Genomic DNA, 16,495 nt, shown 5'->3' with positions numbered 1-16,495 from the left:
TGTGCCACTGGCAAATTTACCTGAATGTCTAGTCCTGCTGTGTGCGGTGTGCATAGGGCCTCTCTCTTTACCACTGTGTAGCCATAGCGATGCTAATGACAGCCTAACTGTTTTTGGGTATATGGAATGGCAATTAAAAGTTAACGACAAAGTAGACTATGCCTACCTGACAGAATTATGATTATCTGTGTCAATCCAGTTGCCATTCATTTCGAAAACTACATCACGTGCGCAATAGAAACTGCGCTAGCCAAACCACGGTCAGACAAGTGAAAATGGTCTGTAAAGAGAACTTTAAGCTCGTCTCTCAATTTAAAAAAAAAACGTGTCAATACTTTGCCCCTTGATAACCAGCGCACTTCTGTATGTTTTAAAAGCGTTACATGGTCGCTGCCCATATCATTGCATAATGCAGAAAATACCAGAATTCAGGGGCCCTGCTTTAACAACGCTAACCATTTTTCACTGTAGTGTCCAAAATGTCTTTCAAGCTGTCAGGCATTCCCTTGACAGCAAGAGCCTCTCGGTGGATGCTGCAGTGTACCCAAGTGGCGTCGGGAGCAACTGCTTGCACATGCGTTACCACTCCACTATGTCTCCTTGTCATGGCTTTTGCGCCATCAAAAGCTTTACAGAAAAAGCAAACCATGCAATAATCTGAGGTCGGCGCTAAGAGCCCAATCAAGACACAAATATATCCACCATATTGTGCAGTCAACAGAAGTCAGAAATAACATTATAAACATTCACTTATCTTTGATGATCTTCATCAGAATGCACTCCCAGGAATCCCAGTTCCACAATAAATGTTTGTTTTGTTCGATAATGTCCATCATTTATGTCCAAATTAATCCTTGTTGTTCTAGCGTTCAGTACACTTTCCAAAGTCACGACGCGCGTTCAAGTTCAGCGGAAAGTACGAACGAAACGTTTAAAAAGTTATATTACAGTCCGTAAAAACATGACAAATGAAGTATTGAATCAATCTTTAGGATGTTTAACATAATTCTTCAATAATGTTCCAACCGGAGAATTCCTTTGTCTTCAGAAGTGCGATGGAACAGAGCTCGCTCTCACATGAACGCGCATGTTCAGGTCATAGTAGACCTTACTCAATCCCCTCTCATTCGGCCCCACTTCACAGTAGAGGCATCAGACAAGGTTCTAAAGACTGTTGACATCTAGTGGAAGCCTTAGGAAGTGCAACATTACCAATATCCCACTGTATCTTCAATAGGAGCTGAGTTGAAAATCGACCAACCTCAGATTTCCCACTTCCTGGTTGGATTTTTTCTCAGGTTTTTGCCTGCCATATGATTTCTGTTATACTCACAGACATCATTCAAACAGTTTTAGAAACTTCAGAGTGTTTCCTATCCAATTATACTAATAATATGCATATTCTAGCTTTTATGGCTTTGTAGCAGGCCGTTTACTCTGGGCATGCTTTTCATCCGGACGTGAAAATACTGCCCCCTACCCCAAAGAAGTTAAGGAGAAGTGTATCTATAATCCCATGTATAACACTTGTATTTTCATCAACATTTATGATGAGTATTTCTGTAAATTGATGTGGCTCTCTGCAAAATCACAGGATGTTTTGGAAGCAAAACATTACTGAACATAACGCGCCAATGTAAACTGAGATTTTTGGATATAAATATGAACTTTATCGAACACAACATACATGTATTGTGTAACATGAAGTCCTATGAGTGTCATCTGATGAAGATCATCAAAGGTTAGTGATTAATTTTATCTCTTTCTGCTTTTTGTGACTCCTGTTTTTCTGTGACTAGTTGCTGACCTAACATAATCGTTTGGTGTGCTTTCGTCGTAAAGCCTTTTTGAAATCGGACACTGTGGTGGGATTAACAACAAGTTTATCTTTAAAATGGTGTAAAATACTTGTATGTTTGAGGAATTTTAATTATGAGATTTCTGTTGTTTGAATTTGGCGCCCTGCACTTCCACTGGCTGTTGTCATATCGATCCCGTTAGCGGGATTTCAGCCGTAAGAAGTTAATGCATTTGAGCCAATCAGTTGTGTTGTGACAAGGTAGGGGTGATATACAGAAGATAGCCCTATTTGGTAAAAGACCAAGTCCATATTATAGCAAGAACAGCTTAAATAAGCAAAGAGAAACGACAGTCCATCATTACTTTGAAACATGAAGGTCAGTCAATGCGGAAAATTTCAAGAACTTTGAACGTTTCTTCAAGTGCAGTCGCAAAAACCATCAAGAGCTAAATTGAAACTGGCTCTCATGAGGACTGCCACCGGAAAGGAAGACCCGGAATTGCAGAGTATAAGTTCATTTGAGTTAACTGCACCTCAGATCACAGTCCAAATAAATGCTTTAGAGTACAAGTAACAGACACATCTCAACATCAACTGTTCAGAGGAGACTGCCTGAAATCAGGCCTTCATGGTCAAATTGTTGCAAATAAACCACTACTAAAAGGACACTAATAAGAAGAGACTTGCTTGGGCCAAGAAACACAAGCAATGGACATTAGACCAGTGGAAATCTGTCCTTTGCTGTGATTAGTCCAAATGATTGATATTTGGTTCTAACCGCCGTCCGTGTCTTTGTGAGATGCAGAGTAGGTGATATCCGCATGTGTGGTTCCCACTGTGAAGCATGAATGAGGAGGTGTGATGGTGCTTTGCTGGTGACACTGTCAGTGATTTATTTAGAATTCAAGGCACACTTAACCAGCATGGCTACCACAGCATTCTGCAGCGATATGCCATCCCATCTGGTTTGCGCTTAGTGGGACTATCATTTGTTTTTCAACAGGACAAATGACCCAACACACCTCCAGGCTGTGTAAGGATTATTTGACCAAGGAGAGTGATCCAGAGGTCTCCTTGGCGAGTGATCCTGAGGTATTTGACCAAGGAGAGTGATGCTGAGGTCTCCTAGCCTCCTGAGGTTGAAGAGGCGCTATTGCGCCTTCACCACACTGTCTGTTTGGGTGAAACATTTCAGATTGTCAGTGATGTGTACGCTGAGGAACTTGAAGCTTTTCACCTCCACTGCGGCCCCGTCAACGTGTATGGGGGCGTGCTCTGTCTGCTGAAGTCCACAATCAGCTCCTTCGTTTTGATGACATTGAGGGAGAGGAAGTCCAGGACCCAGTTGCACAGGGCGGGGTTCAGACCCGAGCTTGGAGGGTACTATGGTGTTGAAGGCTGAGCTGTAGTCAATGAACAGCATTCTTACAAAAGGTATTCCTCTTGCCCAGATGGGATAGGGCAGTGTGCAGTGTGATGGCGATTTCATCGTCTGTGGATCTATTGGGGCGGTATCCAAATTGAAGTGCGTCTAGGGTGGCAGGTAAGGTAGAGGTGGTACGATCCTTAACTAGCCTCTCAAAGCACTTTGTGATGACAAAAGTGAGTGCTACGGGGGCGATAGTCATTTAGTTCAGTTACCTTTTGCTTTCTCGGGTACAGGAACAATGGTGGACAACTTGAAGCAAGTGGGGACAGCAGACTGGGATAGGGAGAGATTGAATATGTCCGTAAACACTCCAGCCAGCTGGTCTGTGCATGCTCTGAGGACACGGCTAGGGATGCCGTCTGCCTTGCAAGGGTTAACACGCTTAAATGTCTTACCCATGTTGGCCACGGAGAACGAGAGCCCACTGTCCTCGGCACTGTGTTATTCTCAAAGCGGTGAAGGAGGTGTTTAGCTTGTCCGGAAACAAGCCGTCGGTGTCCGCGATGTGGCTGGTTTTCCATTTGTAATCCGTTATTGTCTGGTGTCCCTACCACACACCAGTTTCCACGAATCGAGGCCAAAGACAGCATCGCTAAGGTAGGTCTCAAATTCACTGTGCTACACCAAACAGTACCTATCTTGTAACTCCCAGTAACGGATACCAAAAATATATTTGGTTAATTCACATTATCTGGTGTAACAATCTGTAGCTAAGAGAACTGGTGCTAAGCAGATGATGGGAGAGGTTGCCCCGATGAAATTGCCATTCCAAAGAAACATACAGTAAATTCAGGGAATACTTGTAAAGCTGTGGGAGGAGTGTTGTAATAATTAAATTGCCATTCAGCACCTCATGAGTAATCTGCTTGAAATCCAGCATAATGTCTAATCCCTCAACAGGGATACAGTTCTGCTACAATGACACACGCAGGCAAAGGAATCCACTACAGGAAGAAACCCAGGCACTACACTGTTTTGTCTGTTGGACAAAGAACAAGAACAACTATATTATATTGTACAGTTTGAACAACAGTTGAACCATGCCAGCATTACATCAACATTAGGGTAGACTAGTTGTACATGCATACATGTGCACAGGCATAAAGATTACATGTACAACAATATCTAGCCTAATAGAAATAAATATGGCATAACCCTCAAACTTTGCCCAGTGACCAGACCGTATAAATGAGCCTAGGTAGGTAGGTAAGTAGGTAGGTAGACAGTATCTACCTACAGCCATGTCCATCAGGCATGCTTAGGCAAATATCTTTATAGTAAAACAAGCTTCAGTTTCAGAAATTTACAACAGTAAATTGTTGTATTATTGTTTCTCCTCACTGTTTGGTAGTAAATGTATGATATATGCAATACTTATTTACATCCGTTTGTAATGATATCTTACGTCACGCCTATCTTTTTGTGAGATTGAAATGCATCAAAGGTCATAACCAATGTCAACCCTCGTCAATCATGTTAATTAGCTAGCTAGTCATTTATTTACAGTTGCTGATGTTACACGTTTGTTAACAAGTTACAAATGGGAGGCGTGGCGCATAACAAGTTAGCAGGCGCGTGGCTAACTAGCTAGTCAACTCCAGTCATGCGCTAACGTTTGCTGGTAAACCTAGCTTTAGGTGGCTGGTTGTAACGTTATAGCTTGCTGTTTATGTAGCTAGCCATATCTACGACTAAAAGGAGAAGAGGTTTTACATATCGAGATACAAAAGATCGCCGATTGTAAAACCTCTATTTTTTGTCATAGATATGGATCCCGGTAGTTGTTTAGCAAGCTAGCTTAGCTAGCTAGCTACCTCGATAGCTAGCCAAGTTAGCAAATAATTGTATTTCCCCCCACTGTAACACAGTAGTATATTAGCCAGCAATACACAATATGGATTTAAGTAGATAAACTAAAGTTGAGTAACTAGATAAACTAAAGGAAAAATAACTTAACTGGGCACCGCATTTGTCATCTGCCTTCTTGGTGCTAGCATCGGCTGTAGAGGAGCTTCAAACATTAACAAAGAGTTGGATTTAGCTTTGAATCCTCTTCGCTATATTCCGGTTGAAACATGTATGGTTGAATGTCACCATGTAGCTAATAGAAGCTCCATCGTCAAATTCGTGTTGATGAGAGGAATTACTTGAAGCAATTACGTCTGGTCAGTTCTTTCAGTTTTGCCCAAAGGATTGTTGTTAGTTTCCACCTCCTTTGTAAAAAAATAATAATAATAATAATCAAAAAAATAATAATTTAAGAAGAAAAAAAAGTCTGCCTTGGGGGAGAGATGGGGGCCAGAGCACAAAGCACCGCTCAACACTAGTTGTAGTCTTTCATAGACAGGACAAATGTGTGACCTGCTTGTATATTTACTAATGAATCCGCAAACAGGAACATCGCTGAATGACGTCCGATGGCAAACAAGGACAGCCATATTTACATACACAAAAACGTATATATAAAAATGGGCAAAATATTGCACAATCCAGGTGTGGAATCTCTTAACAGACTTATCCAGAAAGACTCACAGCCGTAATCGCCGCCAAAGATTATTCTACAAAGTATTGACACAGGAGTGTGAATTTAAACATGTCTTCACTTTGTCATTATGGGCTATTGTGTGTAGATGGGTAAGAAAAAAACACATTTAATCCATTTTGAATTCAGGCTGTAACAACACCATGTGGAATAAGTCAAGGGGTATGAATACTTTCTAAAGGAACTGTAAATGTACAGTACATAGCTACCCCTGCACATCGATTCGTACTAGTACTCCCTGTATATAGCCATGACATTTTCTACTCCCTATATAAAGTCATGTTTTTATTCCTCTTTATTCCCCGTGTCACTACTCTTTATTCCCCGTGTCACTATTTCTATAATTTTTTTGTTTTATCTTTAACTCTGCATTGTTGGAAAAGGACCCGTAAGTAAGCATTTCACTGTTAGTATACACCTGTTGTCTATGAAGCGTGTAACAAATATGTGTGTGCTGCCAGTTGTGGGCTGGATTGAAACAAACCTAACCTTCATTTAAGTTGTGATGCAGTCACGACCACAAGTATCACAAAACTCTTATGGACGAGATTGACTATGACCAAAATTATCCTATCCACTTAGTGGTCAATTTTGACAGTAGAATAAATGTTTCTGACTCATATCGACGCAACCAGGGTGGGAAATGAACTTAACACAGTGGCTGGTGGATGCCCAAATTTTACCAGCCACTAAAATGTTTTACCAGCCCCCTCGCAAATAAAAACTATGAGGATAAAATGACAGAAAACACATGCACGCATTGTAATGTTAAAACAATAATATATGCCATTTAGCAGATGCTTTTATCCAAAGCGAGTTACAGTCCTGCATGCATATATTTTTGCGTATTGGTGGCTCCGGGAATCGGACCATACAGGACATTTATTGAATGGTTTTGAAATTGATTGAAAGTGATTTCAAAGAACAACACAGAACATGGACAGACAGTGAATATCAGAGTGTGTTCTATACCTGTTCCAGCAGGCAAGGTCTACATCTTTCTCTCTTGTTTGAACCTATGCTGTACCCCACCCCACTTTCACCACTGTAGCATTGAGATTCTCTCTTCCAGAGCTGACACAAACACATTTGGGGGGGAAAAACTACTCCCAAATGCTCTGTGATGACCACCTGCCAATGTCTCTGGTAAGAATAGCCATTCTGACAGCCAATGCCAACATCTACCAGCATTTGGCTGGTAATTTCCCATCCTGGATGCCACACAGGCTGTTTTCTAATTTGTTTTTTTAGTGGCAGCTGATCTTTAAAGACGACAATAAAACATGTTTTATTTCATTTTTAAAGGCACCCTATCTGACCACCTTGTCCTGAACACAGGCGTCCCACAAGGTTGTGTCATGTCACCTCTCCTGTTCTCCATATACACTAATGAAATGGCATGCAACAACAGCGACCTCATCAAATATGCGGACGACATGGCTCTGGTTGCTTGCTTGGAGGGCAAGTCTAGCTCAAGCTACTCCCAGTTAATTGACTGCCTTGTGAAGGGGATTGACAATAGCTTCCTTGACCTCAATGTCACCAAGACTAAAGAACTGTGGCTTGGAGGGTAAGCTGGGGAACAACGCAAGTCCCTCTTTTGAGCACATCATCATGGAAAGGCTGGGATGTGGAACAAGTCACATTTTAAATTACCTCATTAACAAAAAGGCAAGTCAGTGTATCTTCCTACTTAGGAAGCTAATAAGTTAATGCAAGCAAACACACACTGATCATGGTGTACACCTGATAGTGTTCTCATTTTCAACATCTCTTCCTGGAATTGGAATTTCTCAGTCAGGAACAGGAGTAAACTAACACAATTTGTCAATCAGGCCAGCAAAACAGTGGGCAGGAAAGAGCCACAACTCCAAGAAGTGTACACAGAACATCACAAGGAAAGCCCTCCAGGTCTTCGACAACACCCACCCACTGCACACATCCTTCCAAATGTAGTGACAATCCTAAATTAGACTGATGGACTGACATGTACATGTTTAGTGTGTGTGTAATGTGTATGTTTAATGTCTGCTTTTACCCTTTTACTGTAAGCCAGATCGCCTAAGACACATTTCCATTCTGTGCAAACTTGACTGACAATCAAGTTCTCTTATCTTAAATAATATGCCTACAAAGCCTTGGGATAGGCTAGCCCTACAATAAATCAGACGTTTCAGGTTACTGCATGACAATGCCAACGGTGGAAGACATACTGGGACACAGATATGGACACAACTACAGTAGGCTACTTTCCTGGATTAATTATTCTGACATAAACATGAAGTGAAATACTTCATAATAGCATTAATTAGGATATGGTGCTTGCACAGAACGACATCAGCTATAACGTTATTATAATTTGGATCATTCACTGCATAGGTTAGGTAGGCTATAGCGTAACAACCTAACGTTAGCCTAATTTACAACATCATAATTGTTGAATATTTTCTAGGTTGTGAGATTAGTATTTGACATGCTAATATTTAGGCAATCATAAACTAATAGTTTAGCATTGCATGCGAGATAGATGAGATAGGGCCATTTAAACCGATGTGCCAAATCGAGGCCTATCATCGGTCAGACAGCACTGGTTAACTGTTTAACTATCTACAGTAGCTAGTTAGCTACTGCTACCACTGGACGTTGACAATAGTTGGCATTGCATCATGACCTGGCTGTAAGTAAGGATCTGTCTAATGCGATATGTTTTAGACATGATGTAGGAGTTGTGATAATATACCTCCGTAGATCAATGTTAACATTATGCAACAAAAAAACTTCACCGACAGATCACCACCTTCCTCCAAAAAAATGGCTGCATTTCACAAATAACGGTGTCTAGCTAACGTCAACTAGCTGGATGCTAACGTCAACTAGCTGGATGCTAACGTGAGCTTCAACATCGAGTTGGTCTGCTAGCTAATTAGCTAGCAGGATGAACAAATCTGTTACCAAATTACACAGACAGACGTATACAGTACAGTTATTTAGCGACATAAAGTAGCTAAATGACATGTATCCCGTAATTAATCATGGTTATTAATATTCTCAACTTACCCTTTTGTCTTTTATAAACACTACTCAACAGTTCTCTTTGTCTGCAAAAAATGGCTATCAAGATAAGTCAGGCACATATCCCCCTTGAGCTCCACGGTGTCGAACGAAACACAAAAACGTACGCGGGCGCTTTTCAATGTCATTCTGAATGGTCTTTCTAATACATAAGACAATGTATATGTTAATTAAAAACTCAAATTATACATAAAAGTCAGAAATCCCGTTCGGTCTCTTGGCCGACACTTCTCTTCGGCCGTGGTGGTCGTTCCTGTTCCTGACAGCCAATGCCGTCGCTAAGCAAAGCCGAGAAAAGAAGGGGCGTTCAGTGTTGATTGCAGGCGGGTAGAGAATGGCAACATGGAACTCCAATGGGGGAAGCAGGACGAGAGCGAGCTTCTGATGGTGGATACTGCAGGGAAAGTCCATGCCTGTGGCCCAGCATGACAGGCACTGCATCTCGCCAATGACAGCGGAGTAGAAAATCAAGTAGTGGCCTGTTGGCATTTACTTGGAAACGTGGAGAGGCTGCTGTGAGCCCCGGGTGTCTCGGTTGATTCGTGTCAATTTGCTCGAGACAAACAGCAGGTTATATTAGAGGGGCCTGGGTCGAAGAAGTTCCTCGTGATAATTTAGCAGCTAATGAGAGACTGGGCTGCTCTCTGCCTTAAAGGTTATTATGTTGGGATAGTTCCACCTGCCAAATCCTGAATTATTTAATTTACTTTGTACCAATGCATTCAACAATGGGCTATGCTATTTAACTTTGATTTGATTGATGAAGGCCTCTAGAAATGCTATATTCTTACATCCTATATTACTGGTGACTTTAGTTGACTGATTCAGGGCTCCAGTCTGCGACCATGCGACCATTTTTCGACCCTTTTCACTTGGCTGTGTAATGGTACGATCTGTACATTATACCTACTCACCTCAATCAAATCCTATTTTGTCGGCAGATAAAACCATGGTTTGTTCAAACAGTAATGTGCATTATCCTAATGATTCCTGTAATGAAAGTGTCTGCCCAGCTGCTGTGCCTGTTTCACACTGTTTTACAATCAATAATTTTGGCCATGTAGTGTATGTGGACACCTGCTCATCGAACATCTCATTCCAAAATCATGGGCATTAATATGGAGTTGGTCCCCCCTTTGCTGCTATAACAGCCTCTACTCTTCTGGAAAGGCTTTCCACTAGATGTTGGAACATTGTTGCAGGGACTTGATTCCATTCAGCCACGAACGAGCATTAGGGAGGTCAGGCACTGATGTTGTCCGATTAGGCTTGGCTTGCAGTCGGTGTTCCAATTCGTTCTAAAGGTGTTTGATGGAGTTGAGGTCAGGGCTCTGTGCAGGCCATCAAGTTCTTCCACACCGATCTCGACAAACCATTTCTGTATGGACCTTGCTTTTTGCACAGGGGGCATTGTCATGCTGAAACAGGAAAGTGCCTTCCCCAAACAGTTGCCATAAAATTGGAAGCACAGAATCGTCTAGAATGTTATGTATGTTGTAGAATTAAGATTTTCCTTCACTGGAACTAAGGGGCCTAACCCGAACCATGAAAAACAGCCCCAGACATTATTCCTCCTCCACCAAACTTTATAGTTGGCACTATACATTGGGGCAGGTAGCGTTCTCCTGGCATCCGCCAAACCCAGATTCGTCCGTCGTACTGCCAGATGGTGAAGCATGATTCATCACTCCAGACAACGCGTTTTCACTGCTCCAGAGTACAATGGCGGTGAGCTTTACACCACTCCAAACGACGCTTGTCATTGCGCATGGTGATCTTAGGCTTGTGTGTGGCAGCTCGGCCATGGAAACCCATTTCATGAAGCTCCTGATGATAGCCGAATCCACTAATTTGAAGGGGTGTCCACATACTTTTGTATATATACATATAGTGTATCTGATATGGCTTTGAAGCTGCACATTGGCTACTGCGAGTGTGCTAGGCCTCACTGGGTAGTAGTAGCCTATTAAACTTCATAGGAAATCAATTAAATGTATTGAACCCATTAGAAAATCTATTAATTTGCCCAAATTCATAATAAGACATGAACAGAAGACAGTGATTCGTATTTCCTGCAGGTTTCTGTAGAGGCAACGACACTGCAATGCCTGTTTTTTGTGTGTGTGTGTGTGTCACTGTAGGCATTAGGGATGCTAATGATAACGGTATTCTGGTAAATGGAGAAAGGCTTTCCCAAAAACCTTCTCATTAATTAGAAAATAGTGTATACCTTATGGAGGACCAAATCTGCCGTAATTAGAAATTAATTAATTAATAAATGCACACATAAATAGATGAATACATGAATAAATAAATACATGTACATATATATAAATAAATGCCCACATAAGTAGATACATAATTAGTCCCACCTTATTTCATTTTATTCATTTATATATTTACATATGTATTTCTTCCTCCAACATGATAATGAAGGGGTGTCAAGCAAACGTATGGGTGGTATCTAACGCAACATTGGTTGACCAATGCCACCGCATGTTGCTCGATTGCATTTGCCTGGGCTGCGTTCAGGATGACACAATGGTGTTTAAGGCCATGTTTCACATTAGCACCCCCCCAAACAATAATGTTTAGCGCATATAGCTATGTATCAATATGATATGTAACCTTTTTGGGGGGGATTGGAGATAAAATCAATTTATATGCTGCTGTGCCGCACACACACAATTAAAACGCACAAAAATAACAAATCGAACATTGTCCTTGCTTGACGTAGAAACAGGTGAACAGTTTTAGAACACAACCATTAACTGCTTGGCTCTGTTACGAGTGGGTTACTTTTGACAATAAGACACCGGACTGCAGCCATATATAGTAGATTTGAATTTATAAATTGACCGGGATTGCCCAGAAAATCACGGTATGCTAAAGTTGTTGAGTGAATATCAAGCAAGCTAGCTTGGCTACAACTGATAAAGTCAAGTTGGCTAGCTACAGTAGCTAACGTTTTACAGCCAGACCATGACCCTTACAAAAATGAATTTGTTGTCACAAATTTCCCACAAGTTTATGGCAAATTAGCTGCAAATTTAATAGTGTGCCACAAAATGTTGCCAGAACTTTGCAAATGTTTGCCACTAGTGGTGAATCTGTGGCAACAATATTTATTACCACTAGTGGCAAACAGTTTACCAGAAGCCGTTTCTGGTGAATACATGAGTTCCAAGACCAGTAACCGTTGACGACCAATCAGGGGGATTAGAAAAATCTGTTGGAAAATGGAAACCAAGCTATCTAAGTTAGCTTGCTACCTACCAAAGTTGTCAGGTGTCTAATTTATTAATTACATGTCCTAATAAACTAAACAATTGTGTTTGCTAATTGATGCCTAGTTAGCAATGTCATGTTTTATGGGATAGAGTGAAACACATTTTGTTGATACCAGTTTCAAATCGGTCAATGCCACTAACTGGCTAGCGCTATCATATTTTTTGCACAATTAATGTGATAACTAGCTATCTAACTAATTATTTGCCTAAACACTTTCTATTTTTTAGGTGAATACGTTGATGTCTTATAATATGATAGTGTCACTGTTCAGTAGCATGTTAGCTAGCACAACCGCTAAGGTAGAAAAGATATGAGCTGACTTGACATCAATCACCTATGTGAAGCTAGCCACAATACAGATTAGCCACAATAGTGGAATTTTCTTTTCACCTTAACAATTGTTAGTGAGATGAGACATGGTGCCATAATATACAGTGTACAAAACATTAACACGTTGCTAATCCCCTTTGGGGATGACCAAATGTAATAAAGTTTTGTATAAACTCATTTTCATTTTGTTAATTACAAAAAAAAGACTTTCATAGCATGTTTCACATTGGTCTTCACACTAAATTTTACAGTAACTTAAACACAAAGACAACACTTAGCTTATGATTAAAAAGGTCTAAAGTCAATGCAAGTCTTGTGGCTATAGTGAATACATTTTTATTCATGTTATGTGTCAACTAAAATATATCCTAGACAACATTGAAGAATGGGGCACATTTCATATAAGTCAGTGATTGCATCAGTTGCAGTTTGTATGAATTTGAATGGTTACATACAAGACATGTTGACAGAATTGCTGCGAGAGAGAGAGAGAGAGAGACTTGCTCTACTCCCAGGTAAGGCCCTTGCTTCCAGTACCACTGAAAGCCACAGTATTCAGTCAGGCAACTTGATGAGATGACAATGTATTATGTACCTTTCATCACCAAAGCCATGATAACATTTACTGCACATGTTGCTGAACAATTCAACTATTTTTTTGTTAGTGTCATCGATATATGGAAATTCATAAACAATATTCAGTTCATAAGCATTGACTAATACCTCTAGGGCAGGGGTAGGCATCCCTGGTCTTTGAGGGCCCCAGGCACGACATGTTTTTGATTTAACCGACCTGGAAGACCAGGTGTGTTGAATTTAGGTGTTGGTCAGGGCTGCGTTCAGTACATAAAAATGTGATAGAACGTTAAATTGAACGGAAATGGTGCTGTACTAAACAACCTGTTGAAAAACGGGTAAGGGTTAGGTTGTGGGTTTAAAATCCACCGCTGCCCTTTAAATACGCCACTTGTTGCTTCAAGCCACACCCTGGCGCACCCACTGAACGGAGCAAACACATCTGTCTGTTCAAAAACGTTTTGGGAAAACATGTCGTTCAATACAAACCCGTTCCGCAACGTAGCAAATGTTCAAGCGAACTGAAAACACCCCCTGGTTTAGAGCCCAGTTGGAACAAAATCCTGCGGGACTCCAGGAACAGGGTTGTCCACCACAGGACCTTAGAACAGGGGTAAAGCGACTGCTGTGCGATGTATTGGGCAACAGTTTTCTTCCAGGGCCCATATTTACAAAGCGTCTCAGAGTAAGGATATTGATCTAGAATAACCTCCCCCTTGTCAATGCAATTGTACTCTGTGTGAAAGCCACAGTATTACTTGTTATTTTTATTTCTTATTTGTACTGCACTGTTGGTTAGGGGCTCGTAAGTAAGCATTTCACTAAGGTCTACACCTGTTGTATTCTGCGCAGTGACGAATACAATTTGATTTGATTTTGAAGGCACAATTTATCCTTAAATCAGCTCTCCTCTGAAATTCTTTGTGAATATGGGCCCTGGCCTGTCAGCATTCTGGCTCGTCAATAATGCCACTCCACCTGAAATGCAATAAAAACATGAAGAATTAGCTAACATGTCAGTAATTTAGCTAACTAGCTAAATGTGCACAAGCCTAATGAGCCAAATTATATGAAAACAGCCTATTTGCAGTGAAATTGAGAGGGACATTATTCTTGCCAATTTACAGTCACCAATACATCAAACAGGCAGGTGAACAAAGTAGTTTGACAAAAACTGTTGAAAGGTAAGTAACTAGCTAATCTTTTTAAAATATAGCTAGTTCTTTTCTACAGTCCATTTAGCCAGCTAAAGAGAATTTATTTTTATTTTTCACAGCCAGCTAAAATGAACTCTGATGGTGGGAGTTAGCTAGCTTTAACCCAGCATTTTCAAGATAGCTGGCAAGTTAATGGCATTTTATTTATCAATCAGATGAATAGCTAGCAAATATATTAATTCACCTATATATGTGTCCCCTGTAGCAGCAAGCTAATCCAAGTTTTCGATGCATGCGTCCACACAGAAAAGCACTGCCAGAGTAACCTATGTGAAGCTAGCCACAATAACGTTTAGCCACAATAGTGGAATTTGCGGTTCGACTTCAAAATAAAAGTCCGTCATTAAAACTGATGCAAACGGATACAAATAGTGGAATCATGGTCTATTTCGACTAGATAATGTTTAACCTGTTTGGAATGTTTTTATATAAATTCAACAAAATACAATAATTCGTTAATTTGACAAAAAATGACAAATCAATTGAAATCGCACTGTGGATGTATTTGGTATTTGGTATATTATTAGGATTCCCATTAACTGTTGCAAAAGCAGCGGCTACACTTCCTGGGGTCCACACAAAACAGGAAACATGACAAAATACAGAACATCAATAGACAACAACAGCTCAAGGACAGAACTACATTAAAACAAATTAAAGGGACACGTAGCCTACATATCAATGCATACACACAAACTATCTAGGTCAAATAGGGGAGAGTTGTTGTGCCGTGAGGTGTTGCTTTATCTGTTTTTGAAACCAGGTTTGCTGTTTATTTGAGCAATATGAGATGGAAGGAATTTCCATGCAATAAGGGCTCTATATAATACTGTACGCTTTCTTGAATTTGTTCTGGATTTAGGGCTGTGAAAAGACCCCTGTTGGCATGTCTGGTGGGGAAAGTGTGTGTGTCAGAGCTGTGTGTAAGTTGACTATGCAAACAATTTGGGATTTCCAACACAATGTTTCTTAGAAAAAGAAGAAGTGATGCAGTCAGTCTCTCCTCAACTTGTAGCCAAGAGAGACTGGCATGCATAGTATTTATAACAGCCCTCTGATTACAATGAAGAGCAAAACTTGCCGCTCTGTTCTGGGCCAGCTGCAGCTTAACTAGTTATTTCCTTGCAGCACTGGACCACATGACTGGACACTAATCAAGATTAGACAAAACTAGAGCCTGCAGAACTTGCTTTTTGGAGTGTGGTGTCAAAAAAGCAGAGCATATTACAGACAGACCTCTCCCCATCATCTTTACAACCATTGAATCTATATGTTTTGACCATGACAGTTTACAATGTAAGGTAACGGCAATCATTTAGTCTCATCAACTTGTTCAAAAGCCACACCATTCATTACCAGATTCAGCTGAGGTCTAGAACTTAAGGAATGATTTGTACCAAATACAATGCTCTTAGTTTTAGAGATGTTCAGGACCAGTTTATTACTGGCCACTCATTCCAAAACAGACTGCTACTCTTTGTTAAGGGTTTCAGTGACTTCATTAGCTGTGGTTGCTGATGCGTATATGGTTGAATCATCAGCATACATGGACACACATGCTTTGTTTAATGCCAGTGGCAGGTCATTGGTAAAAATAGAAAAGAGTAGAGGGCCTAGAGAGCAGCCCTGCGGTACACCACACTTTACATGTTTGACATTAGAGAAGCTTCCATTAAAGAAAACCCTTTGAGTTCTATTAGATAGATAGCTCTGAATCCACGATATGGTAGAGGTTGACAAGCCATAACACATACTTTTTTTCAACAACAGGTTATGGTCAATAATGTCAAAGGCTGCACTGAAATCTAACAGTACCGCTCCCACAATCTTCTTATTATCAATTTCTTTCAACCAATCATCAGTCATTTGTGTCCGTGCAGTACTGTACATGTTGAGTGACCTTCTCTATAAGCATACTGAAAGTCTGTTGTTCATTTGTTTACAGAGAAATAGCATTGTACTTGGTCAAACACATTTTTTCCCCAACAGTTTGCTTAGAGCTGGCAGCAAGCTTATAACTCTGCTGTTAGAACCAGTAAAGGACGCTTTACCACTCTTGGGTAGCGGAATTACTTTGGCTTCCCTCCAGGCCTGAGGACAAAGACTTTCCTCTTGGCTCAGATTCAAAATATGACAGATAGGAGTGGCTATAGAGTCAGCTACCATCCTCAGTAGCTTTCCATCTAAGTTGTCAATGCCAATGTCATTATTGATCGATAACAATAATTTTCCCACCT

General features: G+C 40.7%; 1 protein-coding gene across 1 annotated transcript in view; it reads right to left on the bottom strand.

The window, feature by feature from the left end:
- Positions 1 to 9,392, bottom strand: part of LOC139562112 (suppressor of cytokine signaling 5-like) — a 31,546-nt gene extending 22,154 nt beyond the window's left edge. The window contains exon 1 of the mRNA XM_071379464.1: positions 8,830 to 9,392. The gene's annotated coding sequence lies outside the window, so the exon portion shown is untranslated. The remainder of the gene's footprint in view (positions 1 to 8,829) is intronic.
- Between the last annotated feature and the right edge of the window lie 7,103 nt (positions 9,393 to 16,495).

This window comes from Salvelinus alpinus, chromosome 32, assembly GCF_045679555.1.
Source record: "Salvelinus alpinus chromosome 32, SLU_Salpinus.1, whole genome shotgun sequence".
NCBI classification, from domain to species: domain Eukaryota; kingdom Metazoa; phylum Chordata; class Actinopteri; order Salmoniformes; family Salmonidae; genus Salvelinus; species Salvelinus alpinus.
The sequence above is the reverse complement of the archived record's forward strand: the minus strand, read 5'-3'. Positions and strand labels throughout refer to the sequence as shown.